Below are 16,773 nucleotides of genomic sequence, written 5' to 3'. Positions count from 1 at the left end.
AAATGTAGCTCAAAAATTAAGACTATATTTGCAATTGCTCAAAAAGAAAAGAGAATAATATGATGCCATAAACCTCAAAAAGTGATTACAAAGGTCAAAAAGAGTAGAATGTAGAGGTTCATGGCATTACTTCTAACTTTACTCCCATGTTCCCTGCTTAAAGACATGATGACTTAAAAATGTGGTTAGAATATAAAATATTTGGTCTGTAAAAGTTAGTTCAGGGAGGCAATTAGATAGTTCTCAGAAGAAAGTTAAGGAGATGCTTAACAAATTACATTAGTACACTGAGAAACTCTGGGCAAAATTCTCCAAATATCATCAAAAAGAAACCAAATGACATAGGAAATTTGTAAATATACTGTGAAAGAAACAAATTTTTAAAAATTATTACTCAGTCTAGGAAAAAATGTAAACCAAAGAATAGAAGGTGTGATTGAAACTACCATTGTACAACAGGGTCCAGTTTCCTTCCATATATGAAACTCCAGCTAAGGACCACATTGCCTTGCAATCAATTGTGAGCATCTGTTTATAATTAAGCCATTGGCAATGGAATGAACAGATATAACATATGGAATGTATGCCTCTCTTGCTAAAGGGAAAATCTTTCACCCTGGGTACATTTATTTTTTTTAACTTCTGCCTTAGAAGACTGTCAAAGACTAAAACGAACTTGAAAGCTATGTGTGGAAGATCCAGAGCCATATTTATGGCAAGTCCCTGAATATTAATGTGGAGAGCTACTTGTCAAGCTGGGACATCCACCCTGAGTCATTAAATAAAAGGAAAATAAACTTATATCTTGTTTAAACAATTATGTTTTGAGGTTTTCTTTATTATTGGATCTAATAAGACCCTAATTAGCTCAAATGGGTTATTTCCCAGAGAGCCTGGTGTAGTCGAACAGGTAAATAAGAACATGAAATTAGTAAAAGAAAACATGAAAACATATACATTAAAAATATAATAAAAAAGTTTAAAGCACTACAGAGTTAAGCGAATAAATTGCCAAAATAAAAGAAAAACTAGTAGATTTAGAAATAAAGGAACAGGATGGAAAAAAAATGGCATGGAAATTCCAATACAGAGGTAAGCCCTGAAATAACCACAACGAACACAAATAAATTAAAGCAGTTAGAGAAAAGATAATAGTTGGGCAATTCAGATAACACATCAGGAAAATTTATGAAGCAGATAACATAGAATGAGAAATTATTCAATTATGCAGGGTATAAAAAACATGCCTGAAATGAAGGAAGAAGGCACCAGTAGACTTGTGTGGCACATTATTTTCTAGGAAAAGTTTGATATGGTAGAGTTAACAGTGGGTCATCTCCAAACTGTATTATTAAACACTGAGAATAAAGAGAAGGTTTTTATTCATCCTGGCAGATTGATAAAAATACTTAAAGGAAGAAAGAAAAATAAGACTTATATGGGACTTCATAACATTCAATACCAGAAGATAAATAAATCTATGTACACAATGTTCTGAAAGAAATCAACAGGGACCAAAGACTCCTTGGACACTGGCCAAAATATTACTTAATTACAAAGCAAGAGAGATATTTTCTCAAATATGAACTTATTAAGAAAATACAGCTCTTGGCCAGGTGTGTGGCTTACACCTGTAACCCCAGCACTTTTGGAGGCTGAGGCAGGTGGATCTCCTGAGGTCAGGAGTTAGAGACCAATTTGGCCAACATTGCAAAACCCTGTCTCTACTAATAATACAAAAAAGAAAGAAAGAAAAAAACTTAGCATGGTGTCATGGTGCACTCCTGTTATCCCAACTACTCGGGAGGCTGAGGCAGGATAATTGCTTGAACCAAGGAAGCGGAGGTTGCCGTGAGCTGGGATCGCCCCACTGCACTCCAGCCTGGGAGCAACAGAGTGACAGTCAAAAGAAAGGAAGGGAAGGGAGGGCAGGGGAGAGGAGTGGAGGCAGGGAAGTGGAGGGGAGGGAAGGGAAGGGAAGGGAAGGGAAGGGAAGGGAAGGGAAGGGAAGAGAGGGAAGGGAAGGGAAGGGAAAGATGGAAGGAAGGGGGGAGGGAGGGAGGGAGGAAGGAAGGAAGGGAGGAAGGAAGGAAGGAAGGAAGGAAGGAAGGAAGGAGGGAAGGAGGGAAGGAAGGAAGGAAGGAAATACAGCTCCTATGATCCCTTTGTGAAAAAATCTCCCAAATGTTATACAAAGTCAATCAACAAATGAACAAAATATAAAAACTGCAGTGAAAATATTGGCATAAGGAGAATCAAAATTAAGCATCGTATATACATACATATATATCTGTATCTCACTCCTAAAGGTGAGTAAAGGTGAGTGAAGATCAGATCACCTTCACCAAAGTAACTAGGCATATATATATATATATATATATACACACACACACACACACACATATACATATATATGTCACAAAACAACTATAGCAGTGATGCTTACAAAAGAGAAATAAATGCCCTAAACTAGAATAATAAAATATAATAGCATAATTTATACAATTCTTATGAGAAAGAAAGAAGTGTTAAATTATAATGTATTTCTACTTTATTATCAATGTTAAAAGTAGGAGCAAACTAATAGAAGGACCAAGTACACAGACCATGTAGATACATGACACAGAGTTTACTTATCTGTCATGTATCTACACAGACCATGTAGATACATGACACAGAGTTTACTTATCTGAAGAATGCAGAAGAAAGTCAGTAATATTGGAGTACATAAAGGAAAAATCAACATGTTTTAGAGCCAGTAGAAAGATAAAAATCTAGACCACAAAATCTTCAAAAGGAGTTGTCAGTAATAATTTCTGATTGCATGTGTGTTACTTCCTGTATTTTCTGCCCTCCTCTCAGCCCTTCCTTGTAAACATAAGCTTCTATACTTAAACATGGACCAGTGTTAATTTAAACTAGTTTAATATGTGCCCAGGACCATCTCTTCTGAGCCAACTGCTCCCCATCAATCTTAGAGTTTACATAATATAAAATATACTAACAAGGTGAGGTCTCATTCACCCAGGATTAGCACAGATATCATTTATCATGCTCCCTAGGCTTACACAGCCTGATGTAAGTATGTTCTTTAACCCAGGTCTGAAACAACAACAAGGATCATTTACCTAGATGTCACAGGCAGTCATGTTAATAGGCCTATTAATAAGCCCTATCCCACAGCTAATTACCTCATCATTTACAGCAAGAGTAAATTGATACTGTAAAAAACTGAAACTAGATGAAAAAAATACACACAATGACTCAACCTCATAATGTGCTCATAAACCCCTATCCTTATCAAATAACATATCCTATGATGAAGAAACATTTATCCTCATCAGATCCTTCAGTTTTTCCTGTTTATTTTTCTCGTGTCTAATCATATAAAATTATATCTAATGTTTATTAATAGAGTTTATATATTATCATCTCATTTTAATAAAATCATGTGTCATACATTCAATCTATCCATTATTTAATTCATGTTTCTGCTTAGAGTGGAAAATTATTTAATGTATGGGATGGCATCACCTAATATTAATGATAGCTATTTCAGGATGATTGTGGTAATGATGGCCAAGTTCTGTCTTTCAAGTTAGAGAATTGATTAGAATGTGACTCAGATTCTAATGCTTTTACCTCTGTGTAATGACAAGGAATACTCATATGCACACATTTCATGCTTACTTATTTTTGAAGTTTCCCTCCATCTCTGCAGTGAGCAGGCTCCAGGAAGTGGGAGTGATGACTATAGCCAGAAGGCATGTTCCATAGTCTCACACGGGCATTGGAATTGGCCAGTGCTACTGAATGCCACATGTAATGGTTAATCTTAATGTGTCAACTAGACTGGGCTAAAGGATGACCGATAACTGGGTAAAACATTATTTTTGGATGTGCCTGTGAGGAAAGAGATTCGCGTGTAAATCAGTAGTCTGAGAAAAGATCACCTTCACCAAAGCGGGTGGGCATCATTCAATCCTTTGAGAACCTGAATAAAACAAAAAGGCAGAGAAAGGACAAATCTGCTCTTTCTGTTTGAGCTGAGACATCCATCTTCTCCTTTTGGAAACCAGTGCTCTTGGTTCTCTGGCCTTCAAGTCTGGAATGGAACTATACCACTGGATGTTTTGGATTGCCAGATTGCAGAAAGTAGATCAGTGAACTGCCTGACCTCCATATTTATGTGAACTAATCCCTAATAATAAATTTCTTTCTACACATCTCTCTATGTCCTATTGATTCTGTTTCTCTGGGGAACCCTGGATAATATAGGACAGAAGTAGGATCTCATATTGGTTACCTAAAGATACCACAGTACTCTTCAAAGTATGAGAGTTCATTACACAAGTAAATTTCACCCCCCACCCCACGCCACTCCCAGGGCCCAGGTTATTTACTTTCTACATCGTTCCACTTTATTGTAACCAAATAAACACTTGTGCTCAAATTCAAAGCAACACCTACATAATTTTAAGTAAATTGTTTATAACTTTACTTCTAGAGAATCGAGACTATTGGAAAAAGTCTGAGAAAATAACTGGCCTAGGAATGTTAATCCAGCATAACCTTTGGCACCACCCTTCGAATATATGGCAAATTTTCTTTGATGGTTTCTGCATTTGTTACAATGAGTACATATGAATTTTGAATAAAAAGGAAATTCTTTAAAAATAAACAACCAAATAAATATACAATTAGGACTTTTGGCAAAACCTAAAAAGCAAAGCAGCAAAATTCTTTGAGAAAATATAAAAATATAAACACACACATATAACCTTACCTTAGCAAGATCTGTCTGTCATCTAACCCTGGTGACTAATCTCAATGTCACTATAGTGAGAAAATGTGACATTATGTACTTCTTGGTGTGATGCAACAAGAAATGCGAAACACCACCCAGTAAATACTATTCCTCAACATATTTACTCTGATTCTGATCCATCTTCATATCTAATATAGTTTATAGTAATAAAAGTGATGAAGAAACAAGTTAAATGATATCTTGAGGACACAGACACATCTAGAAGGTGAGATGCTTATAGATCTATCTAGTCTCTTCAAAATTTTATAGAAAATAAAAATAGCAAGACTGTATTAGGTTGAAAGAGACATATGAGACACACCAACAAAAATACCCATGGTTCTTAATTAGATCCTATTTTTAGCAAATTTAACTGTAAGATATATTTTGGGAACAATTTGAGAAATTATGAGAAGGACTAGGAGTAATAAATGATATTAGAGAAATTTTTATTTTATTGTATTACTTGTAATTTATATTTATTTATTTATCTGAAACAGGGTCTCACTCTGTTACCCAGGATGGAGTATAATGCCATATCTCAGCTCACTGCAGGCTCAACCACCCAGACTCAAGCAATCCTTCCTTCTCAGCCTCCCAAGTAGCTGGGAGTACAGGAACGCGCTGCCACAGCCAGCTAATTTTTATATGTTTTGTAAAGATGGGTTTCACCATGGCCAAAGCTGGTCTCAAACACCTGGCCTCGAGCCATCCACCCACTTTGGCTTCTAAACCTGCTAGAAACACAGGTCTGAGCCACCAAGCCCAGGCAAGAAGTTTTTAAATGATTTGTAGAAAACGGGATTGTGGTTACATAGGTAAATAACTGCGTGTTTGAAGATGAAAAAAAAAAAAAAAAATCCCTCAAATGTTACTATTGTCCATATTTGCTCACTTTTTTTGCTTAATTAATTTATATTAAAACAGACATAAATTTTACCTCTAAGTTTTTATATAAATTATATGATCTTTCAGCAGGCTCAGCGTAGTTACTGTATATTAAACATTTTTGTTATTTGTTTTTTGTTGCTAAGTGAACTACCTTGCCTTATTTATCTTCATTCACTTAAATCTTTCTGGCATAAACCTATTTTCAAGATTACATTAGTGATGTTTTTTATTCTGTAGAATAATAACACCATATCATATAATATCATCAATAAATGAGTCTACAGTTTATGTTGTCAGTAAAGTATAAAGTATTATTCAAATGTCTATTTTATACCAAAATAAGTAAATAGTACAATTCCTTTCTCCCTATTATTGAAAAATACAAGTCAGCTTTTAGTAACGAAAATATGAAAGTATAAAAAAGAAAAGCAAATTAGCATTAATGCCATTTTTGAAATGGCATTTAAATAACTGATGTGTCAGAGTAAAAGCCTGAGTTAAAAATATTAGTAGAGCATATAATATTTCTCAAATCCTCAACAGTGCTTCAGAGTTTTCTCTGTGGTAGCCAACACATATGAGATAAATAGGTTGAGGCATATAGAAATACCAGATAAAATTGTTAAAGATGTCAAATCATTTTTGTAAAACATTTACTGGGGATATCAACATACACAAAACAAATTTCTCTAAATTGCTCATTTTCAGTAGACAAATACATCTGTGATTTTAAAAAAATACTTTCTCAATTTGTTTTACCAATCTGAAAATCACCTCAATAAACTCTAGTGAAAATATTAGCATTGAGCATCTCTTTACAATGTAATAAAAATTAGGCTCAGAAAGATTAATTAACATGACTGATGCCACATAGGAGCTTGAGTTCTTATTTATATTCTCTATGCCATGTAATAATAAATATAAAGAAAAGTTAACACAAAAAGAACTTCACTGCTTGTAGCACGTCAGTTCACACAGTCAGTTGACAACAGTGATTAGCATTTGAATAGATAGAAGGTAGTGGAATCTTTGGTCTTCACTAACATCACAGGTCAGTAGATTTAGAAATAAAAGATGAGCTTGGATTTTTCTTTTCAAAACCAGTAAAATGAAAGTCAAAAAAAACAACTAGAAATAATTTTTAACTTTCATTTATTTTTCACAAGGCGTGTATTTTATTCCCTTAAGGCCAAGGCCTTTGCAGCCTCTTCCCAATACTGCAGGCCACAGAATTCGGCAAAATACTAAAAAAATGAACATTTCATCCTTGGTTGAATATTTTTATCGCTCTATAGTTACATTGTGCACCGTATATAGATATAATTTATCTATTTTTCCATTAAACAAAATCATAACTGGCAAGTAGAGGCATGGAATTGGCTTCTGTAGTGTTGCTCTCTTTATAAGATGTGATGTCCTCATTCTAGCTGTGCTAGCTTTTTGCAGCAGCAGTTTTTGTTTGTAAAATGAAACAGCACCACCTTGTATCCTGAAGTAAAGTTACAGCTTCTTTAAAATATCTGACATTCAGATGTTTACATATTTCAAATATATGTAGTAAGCATCATATTAGGAAGTAGGTAAAATTTAATTATAGGCCTGCTCTGGGCTAGATTCAGCTGTGTAATTACTAAACCACTAAACTGATACCGCTGTATTTGTGCCCCCAAAATACATACTTTTAGATATAAATTTACCCTGATACAACCAAATGCAGAAAAATATGTTAAAATGTGTAATAGCTATCAAATGGCAAATTGTCTCTCACGGCTCACAAAAATGATAATTCGATTAAATGTTGAGATCTCCCCTAACCTTGTTATTTTATGACTCCATCAGTCCATATGTACATACAAAATGAAACATAAGTCCTAATCTATAAGGTAGGTAGATGTTTTAGATAGTTATTAAGTTCATGGAAGCACATACACAAATGCTTTGCTATCATATAAATATATACATATACACAATTCACCTAATTAAAATTATTAGAGATTTCCCAGTAGAAATCGGTGACATTTCTTTAATATCTTTTAAATAAATTTAACCACAAAAATAATACTTAACAAATATATGCATAGATGTTGAAACTCTTAACCAGGATTATGAAATGGCATTCACTGAAATCTAAGTTAATACTTATGTTTATGACTCAGAAAAATTGTGAAGTACAGCATAGCACTACATTAATATATTCAAATGTTTATTTAAAAGTTCATGTGTATTATATATTATATTTTTGAAAGATTTTCTTATGTCTAAATTATGGCATATTTCAAACAAATATAATTCACAATTCATCAGAAATATAAAGAATATTAAAATGTATTCTTGCAAAATGTAAACTTTCTAAAAGCTATTACATGAGTTTTTGATTGCCAGAGTAATGTTTGTGTTATTATTTCTAGATCAATTGTTTCATGATATATTTGAATTGTTGGCCAGAAATACAACATTTAAGATGAAATAAGATACCTGATTTTTCTCCTTGCCAATACAGTATTATTCTCAAAGATACACAATTGCCAAGTAGGGGTTACAGACCTTATATTTTGCATTTTATGATTTGATTTTATGCCATAAAGTCAAAGTATATTATAGGAATACTTAAGCCCAGCCAGGTGTCTGGAATTTCACTTCCCATATCTTTGATTGCTTTATAATCTAATCTTCTATAAGGAAAATTCACTTATCACATTCTTCTTTGCATTACAAGTGTCTCTTTGCAAGTCTCTTCTGGAAGATATCAGAAGGCTTGCATTGTGTCTGCTTTATTGTTTTAATACAAGTGCCTATAGTAGTGACTGGTACATATGACGTACTCAGTAAATATGTTTCTATAAATACATTTTCTCATATAACTGACAGAGTAGGAGTATGTGGTATAAAAAAGTTCACAAAGCTGCAGTTCCAAGCTGCACTCCTACTCATAGTTATGAAAGTGTGATATACTCAGTGAAAAGTGAAAAAAGGAACGTATCTGTCCTTATAGTTCCAAGTAGCAGACAGGTAACTTACTTCCATTTTTATCCTTCCATTATTTATTTTATCAGTCTTAAGGATGGTATGCATGCTGCTTATTTTTATCAGAATTTTAAAAATGGGGCTCAGGTTGTGGAAACTTCTACTTTCTGTAGCCTGTGGAGTAACTGTAATCTTCTAAGAGGTATAAATATTGTCACACCCAAGGATAATTTTAATTACTATTGCTCTTGTTTTAATCTTCTGAATTAGTTTAACTTAACACCTACTTTACCAAAAATGGGACTCAATAAATATTTTTAAATTAATAAATGAATCTTATTTGATGCAAAATGCATATTAAAATAAAACCTATCTATATGTAGGCATTTAAACAAAGGTAGGAGATAAGAATCTTATGTAATTAAAATATTCTCCATACAAGAAAATTTTGCAAGGGTTTTCTGTCATTTGCAAGTACAAAATTATTAATAATAACAAGGGCCAGGCCCGGCCCAGCCCCCCTCAGACACCACGCATCCACCTAGACAACCCATCCAGGTTTTTATTTTATCTATAGAGGAATTTTTAAAAATATGTCTGGGAACTGGGAAAATTATTTTAGGATGGTAAATGACTATTGATTATATCAAACCTTCAAATTCCCAGAATATTCCTTCTCCTATAAAGCTTGACATTTTTTCAGTTCCTATCTGCTGTGATTCTTATATTGACCCAATTTTGAGCTCTACTGCCTTGAAAAAGTAAAACTCTATATTCTGTAACTATTTCAAAGTCTTCTGGAAGTTGAAAAATGAGATGGGGTAAAATATTAAATTATAACAAATTCATTTAATCACTTCATTAAAGTATGAAACTAAAATTAGGTAATATATTCAATAAATATGATTCAAAGTTGAACATATGGTATATTCAGGAAATAATATTTTAAAATATTCCAAACTTATGATTTCTAGGAAATGAAGAAAGAAAAATTGGTGAATATTTAGGGAATGGGTTTGATTCAAAATTAAAGCCATATTAATGTGAACATTATTAGACTCTAAGGAGAGGACAGAATATGCTTGCTGATGACCTTATAATTATTAACTGTGAATTAAACTGAATTGCTTCAGATCAGATGCTGGGGAAGAGAGGATGGGGAAGAATTCAGTAGCTAATTTCATTATTACTTACAATAGGGAACCAATAGACCATAGTCAAAAAAGGAGGATTAAGGGTGCTAGGAAAGGTACTTAGTATGAAGGTAACCACGAGGACAAAAATAAACGAGCCTACTTAGATTCCAAAAAAGTTAAAAAGAGCTGGGCACAGTGGCTCATGCCTGTACTCCCATCACTATGAGAGGCTGAGATGCGCGGATCACTTGAGGTCAGGAGTTCAAGACCAGCTTGGCCAACATGGTGAAACCCCATCTCTACTAAAAATACAGAAAGTAGCAGGGCTTGGTGGCAGGCATCTGTAATCCCAGCAATTTGGGAGACCGAGGCAGGAGAATTGCTGAGAGGCAGAGGTTGCAGTGAGCCAAGATCACACCACTGCACTCCAGCCTGGGCAACAGAATGAGATTCCATCTCAAAAATAACAACAATAATAATAATAGAAAGATCTATCTATTTTAAGAATAGGAAAATTAATACACAATTGAAGAATAATGAAAACATTAAAGGGGATGTGAAACTATTGCCCCTAAGAGGAGGGAGGAAATAGGGTAGAGGAATTAGCTCAGAAAGGAGACTTCTTTGCCTATGCCTTGTTTTGGAGATGTGCCTCTGGAAACTGATCAACATTTTTCCACGTACTTTTACAACACAACTATATTCTTTCAAAGAAATTTACAAAAATAAGCAATAAACAAATGAACCTGTGTTTTCAGTTGGTGGTATAAAGAGGTAAAATATTAAAAGTGACCTTAAGGCATAGTAATCCCCCAGAGGGATACGTGGTAAGGACAAAACTATTACTTTGATTGTGATAATGGTATCATGAGTGTTTGCTTGATTGTGCACATCAAATTGTGCACATCAAATATGTGCAGTTCTTTGTACGTTAATTATACCTCAATAAGGCTGTTTTAAAATCTACAAAAGAAAATTCAAACATTTAAGCACTCATGTTTTTGTTGTAGTGTTTTGTTTTGTTTTGTTTTGTTTGTTTTTAATGAGACAGGTCTCACTCTGTTGCCCGGGCTGGCATGAGGCGGCATGATCACGGCTCATGTCTCATTGCAGCCTCTACATCCTAGGTTTAAGTGATCCTGTTACCTCAGCCTCCCGAGTAGCTGGGAATGCAAGTACACACCACCATGTCAGCTATTTTTTTTTTTTTTGGGGGGGGTAGAGATGGGGTCTCACTATGTTGCCCAGGCTAGTCTCAAACTCCTGGTCTCAAGCAATCCTCCCACCTCAGCCTCCCAAAGTACTGGCATTACAGGCATGGGCCACTGTGCCAGGCCTAGTATTGATATTTTAATACTGATATACTTACATGTGTAATGTGGGATAAAAGCAAATGAGTAATTGTTTTTTATTTGAATTCCAACAATCTCAGTGTTATTGAGAACTGGAATTCTTAGCATAGAAAAAACAGAAAAATAATTAATAGGAAGGGGTTTAAAGTAAAAACCCTGGAGGTCCTGAATTTGAATTCAATGTAGTGGTATGAATTAATGAGATATTTTGATAAAAATATATTTAAGAAAATGTCTTCCTCAAAATAAGTGTATTTGTTATCTATTTCAATTTAAAAACAGCAACAATGACCAACCATTTACAATTAATCTAGATTTGGTCATAAAATATCTATCTATCTATCTATAGATATTCTCTCCATTTCTTTCTCTCTCTCACACACACACATACACTCTCTCTCTCTCTCTCCCTCTCTCTCACTGGAAAGAACCAGGTCTTCTTGAAGAAAAGACTGTAGCAGGAGAACTTCAAGATGAAATGGACTACATTTTCGTATCAGAGAGCAAGGAATCTTTCAAAGACATTTTGAATGCTGTATTGAAACTACTCAGAAATAATCTTAAAAAAGATTTCACTTGGATTTAGAAAGTTTGAGAATTAACTGCAATAGACTGAAACATACCAAACATATAGCATGAGTTTGTAATGAGACTAAAAAACAAAACAAAATAAAACAAAAAAGCAACTCCATCCACCAATTGGTTACCATTGAAATTTTTTTCATTATTTATTTTGAAATTATTAAAATAAAAAAAATCAATCATTTATCCCACCTTACACTAATCATTCCACTGGGTAACCAAATACTATTTGACTAGATGAAAAAATTATCTCTTAATAGAAATATTTCATTTCATATATGAAGAAACAGTGATTGACTGAAAATGCCCCTTTTGGGTATGAAGTGTAAAATAAACCCTATGAATTCTGAAAGGAAAAGATCAAGGTCAATCTCCTCCATGAAGGTTAAATGCCTATGTGCATCTAACTCTACCACTCATTTTTAGTGTAATTGCTGAATTCTAAAAATCCATATTTTATCATTTAGAAATATATTCTAACTTACAACACTCATTTTTCTAATTGTTTCATAGATCATTTGAAGAAGAGACTTGGGATGGTTATGCAGATATTGAGCTTCTTGTTTGAGAATACAAAGATGTGTGAAAGACAATCTAGAGTATCGTCAAATTCACCAAGTACTGACTACTGCTATTCAATCTGAAATTTTTACAAAATTTGAAGTTCTAAGAACTAAACACTTAGGTTTTTGAATGAAATCTCTTTCTCTTTCCCTATTTGAATTTCTTGTTATTTCAAAAGATGAAATGGAAAGTCAATATTTGACTCCCTAGATTATTTAAATTTTTGAAAACTGAAAAAAAAATTATGAGTATAATTGCAAATGAATTTTAAGTAGACATCATCTCTAGAAAAAAGATTCATGCAGGCAGTGTGGTACCTACCTACAATTCCAGCTACTTGGGAGGCTGAGGCAGGAGGATGGGGAGAGTCCCTTGAGCCTAGGAGCTGGAGGCCAGTCTGAGCAACATAGCAACAGCAGTCTATAAAAACAAAACAAAACAAAAAAATACAAAATAAGAGTGAAGGGCAAAAGAGGCATCACATTAGCAGAAAAAATGCAATTCTAATTTCCACAGAGCTGAAATTTCAGAATAAAATTTCAGAATAAAATTTCCTCATTAAGACTAAGTGTGCAAATAAAGCATAGAAAATAGTGAATACCACAATAAGAATAAATATACCAAGAAAATATTCTTCCAAAAATATTTATTTGTAGATAGAAAATACCTCCTTTATGAATTTTTAAATAAATTTCCAGATTTCTAAAATATTCCCTACATCTAAACTTTATTTTCTTGATGGTGTTTATTATGTAATACTATAAATAATTATTTATTGCTCATATTTTTCTCCTTGACTAGAATAAAGTGTTCTTGAATATAATAAAATCTTAGTATCTTGTACAATGTTTAAATTTCTTGCACAAGACAGATCTATAGAGAGTAAAGAAATATAGAATAAATAAATAAATTATGAATAAATAAATTGCTTATGTCCTGTTATGTTGATAAAATCATGTAGATATAGAAACTCCAAATTTTAGTAAAGATTTTGACTCTATTATTCATAATATTCACTCAAAAAGATAGAATATTTCTCCTCAAACTTTACAATTCATCCAGAGGTTTTGTTGAAATTCAGATTTTGATTCAGAAAGTTTGGGATGGGGCATCAGATTCCACCTTTCTAATTTGATCTTTATAAGCAAGATTTAAGGAAAGCATTTTCATGTTATTTTTTCTACTGTCAGGATCTTCCCACGCCATTTTATAACTCTGGCCCCTTGGAAATCGGGACATCATACAATTCAATGATTAAAACTCAATTTTAAATGTTAGACAGACTTAGGTTAACCTTGAAACTCTAAATTTGGTGGACAACTTACTTAACTTATCTAAGTTACTATATCTGAAAAATGCAGACAATGAAAATTTTCAGGTGCACAATATGTGTGAGGCATAAATGAGCAAAACATACTGTATGTAAAATATTTAACGTGGTGGTAGTAATAGTAGTACTATTATCATTAAAAGATTAATAATAGTAGCAGGAATCATGATACTGGTAGAGATGGAGGAGATGGTTGTGATATTGATTACTGTGATGTAAAGAACATAAAACAAGCTTATTTTGCCAAATCTTGGGACACTTTATTGACTTCATGATACTTGCCAGTATCTGTGAACATTCCACTCAATGTCTCAATCCAGGTCAGATAAAATTATTTTATAACATTTGATATATAGGTTGGCAGCTGTCCCATATTCACTAATACATTTCAAAATTCTCTCTCCTTTAATTTTCACTCCTGCAATCACAGAAACAATCATGACTACTTAATAAAATGTTAATGGAGCGTGTGGACTTTTATTGAATTTTCCCTTAAGAAAAGCTAAACAGACCAACTCTGAAGATGTATAAAATGTAAAAATGTGATGGAAGTAATTTTCCTCAGAATTCTTTGGTTAAATTTGAAGCAAAATAAAAAACATAACCATTAGAAAATTCCCCAATGGCAGGTAAAATATTTTATTACATTTTACTGCCAAATATCAAGTATATAGAGTATATATAAAATATATACCAAGAATTTGCCTTGGATGTGACTCAAAGATCAACCTGTGATAACAAGGACTTTTTTTTTTTTTTTTTTTTGAAACATTCAAACAGGAAGGAGACTGTTGAGGTAACCTAAATATCTGGGAATTTATAGTTTTATGTCAACAACTCTATCAAAAGCCTGGCTGTGACAATGGAGGGGGAAAATACATCATCATTAATAGGCAGGACATTTGAGTGTGAATAAATTTCAAAACACAAAATAAAGGACTCTTAGTAGACCATGTAACTTTTCTAATTTTTGCTAAAAATAGTGACACCGTGTTGCCAATGCATAACCCAATCTGCAATGATAGAGAAAATATATATTTTTGCCTAAGGATTAAAATCAATGAAATTACAGTGAAATTTGAAAAAGGCATATCATGGAGCTCTCCAACCACTCCTATAACTAATGGTCATAGCTCTTTAGTTGGTAACATTTTTCTCTCTTAGCCCCTTTTCTGACTATCAGAAGATGAACTGCAGAAACCGAAAAAGGAAAGAGCAGGAAAGATCATGAAAGATAATACACTTTTTCTTTTCTTTTCTTTCTTTTTTTTTTTTTTTTTTTTTTTTTTTTGAGATGAAGTCTCACTCTGTAACCCAGGCTGGAGTTCAGTGGCATAATCTCAACTCACTGCAACCTCCACCCACAGGGTTCAAGTGATTCTCCTGCTTCAGCTTCCCAAGTAAGTGGGATTTACAGGCACCTGACATCATGCCCGGCTAATTTTTGTATTTTTAATAGAGATGGGGTTTCACCACCTTGGACAGGCTGGTCTTGAACTCCGGAACTCGTGATCCACCTGCCTCATCCTCCCAAAGTGGTGTGATTACAGGTGCCCGCCACCATGCCTGGCTGATACTACACTTATAAATTACACAGAATGTGCCCAATGTTCTTCTGAAATATGAAGATAAATGTATGTCATTAATAGGCTCATATAGATGGTTAACCTTTACTCTGGCTTCCTAATTTCACATTTCCAAGATAGCTAGGCTTCCAATTTTTGCAAAACATCTGAACTTTCTTAGTGAGGGGCTTGTTTTAATAACAGAAAGATAACAAAAATTCTTCAAATAGGTGCCTCCCACCAGACAGACCTCTTATTACCTACAAAAAATGTAAAACCTCACAGGTACCCACTTGGGCTTTTCTGACAGAGAAAACCAAGTTTACCAATTTCAGCTTGAAAACATAGAAAGGTTAAAATATAAAGCCCAGAAAATTCCTTGGGACATTTAACTTCAGTTTAGGAGTTAAATATACAGCTTCAGAGATCCTCGTAGGAAAAGGCAGAATGGCTTAGTGGACCAAAGTATGTGAATTGAAATCAGATGCCTGTGAAACCCAACCTTGAACTTGCCACCTTGCAAAATATTTTTAATCATTCTGTCCTTAGAATCTTCAATTACTAAGTAGGGTGCACTACCTTACACAGGAGCCAGGATGAAAATTTATAACTTATAAACCTGAAGTCACAGTGTCATTAAGCAGATCCTGACTCTATTACAACATATTCTGGGCTCAGATTGAGAAATGAAAGGAATTGGATTCAACGTTTTATAGTATATGATATACTCATTCCAGAGCATAAATTGAATCAACCAACTACACCTTCATACACAAAGCAAAGCGCATATTGCCAGTTAGTCATCTTGATAAAAATTGAAAATAAATGTCTTTGCAAATGTTAATGCTCTCATTCAAAATGTTCTCTTCTAAAATTAGAATCAGTTTCCGTTGCTTTCATTTTCACATTTGTAGCATTATTTTGTAAATGGATAACTACAAGCAATTTATAATGAGGTTACACTAATTTACTACAATAAATCTAGAATTCTTAAATGTTATGTATTATTGGATTTATGTCATGCAACACATGGCGTAGATGCATTATCATATGCTATTTTTGTGATATTTAAAGAAAGAAGCAAAGTTTATTTCAGTTGTTCATCCATTCAATCTATTTATTTGTTCAACAAATAATAATTAAATACAGTAGTCCCACTTTATTCCTGGTTTCATTTATTCAGAGTCAACTGTGTTCCGAAAGTAGGTGAGTACAGCACAATATGATGTTTTGAGAGAGAGAGAGAAAGCAAGCAAGCACATTCATATAACTTTCATTAAAATATGTTGTTACAATTATTGTCTTATTATAAGTTTTTGTTGTTTATTTCTTGCCGAACCTAATTTATAAATTAAACTTTATTGTAGTTTTGTATATATAAGATAAATCATAGTATATATATGGTATGGTATTATCCATAGTTTCAACCATCTACTGGGGTCTTGAATATATGCCCTGCAGAAAAGGAGGGCCATTGTACCTAATATTTTCTAGGCTCTATGACAAATGCTAGGTATACAAAAAAAAAAAAAAACCACAAGCATGTTCTTGTGAAACTTACACTTTAGTGGGAAAGACAAAA

Source organism: Piliocolobus tephrosceles, chromosome 5 (genome assembly GCF_002776525.5).
Source record: "Piliocolobus tephrosceles isolate RC106 chromosome 5, ASM277652v3, whole genome shotgun sequence".
In the NCBI taxonomy this organism is placed as follows: Eukaryota; Metazoa; Chordata; class Mammalia; order Primates; family Cercopithecidae; genus Piliocolobus; species Piliocolobus tephrosceles.
Note: the sequence above shows the minus strand (reverse complement) of the source record.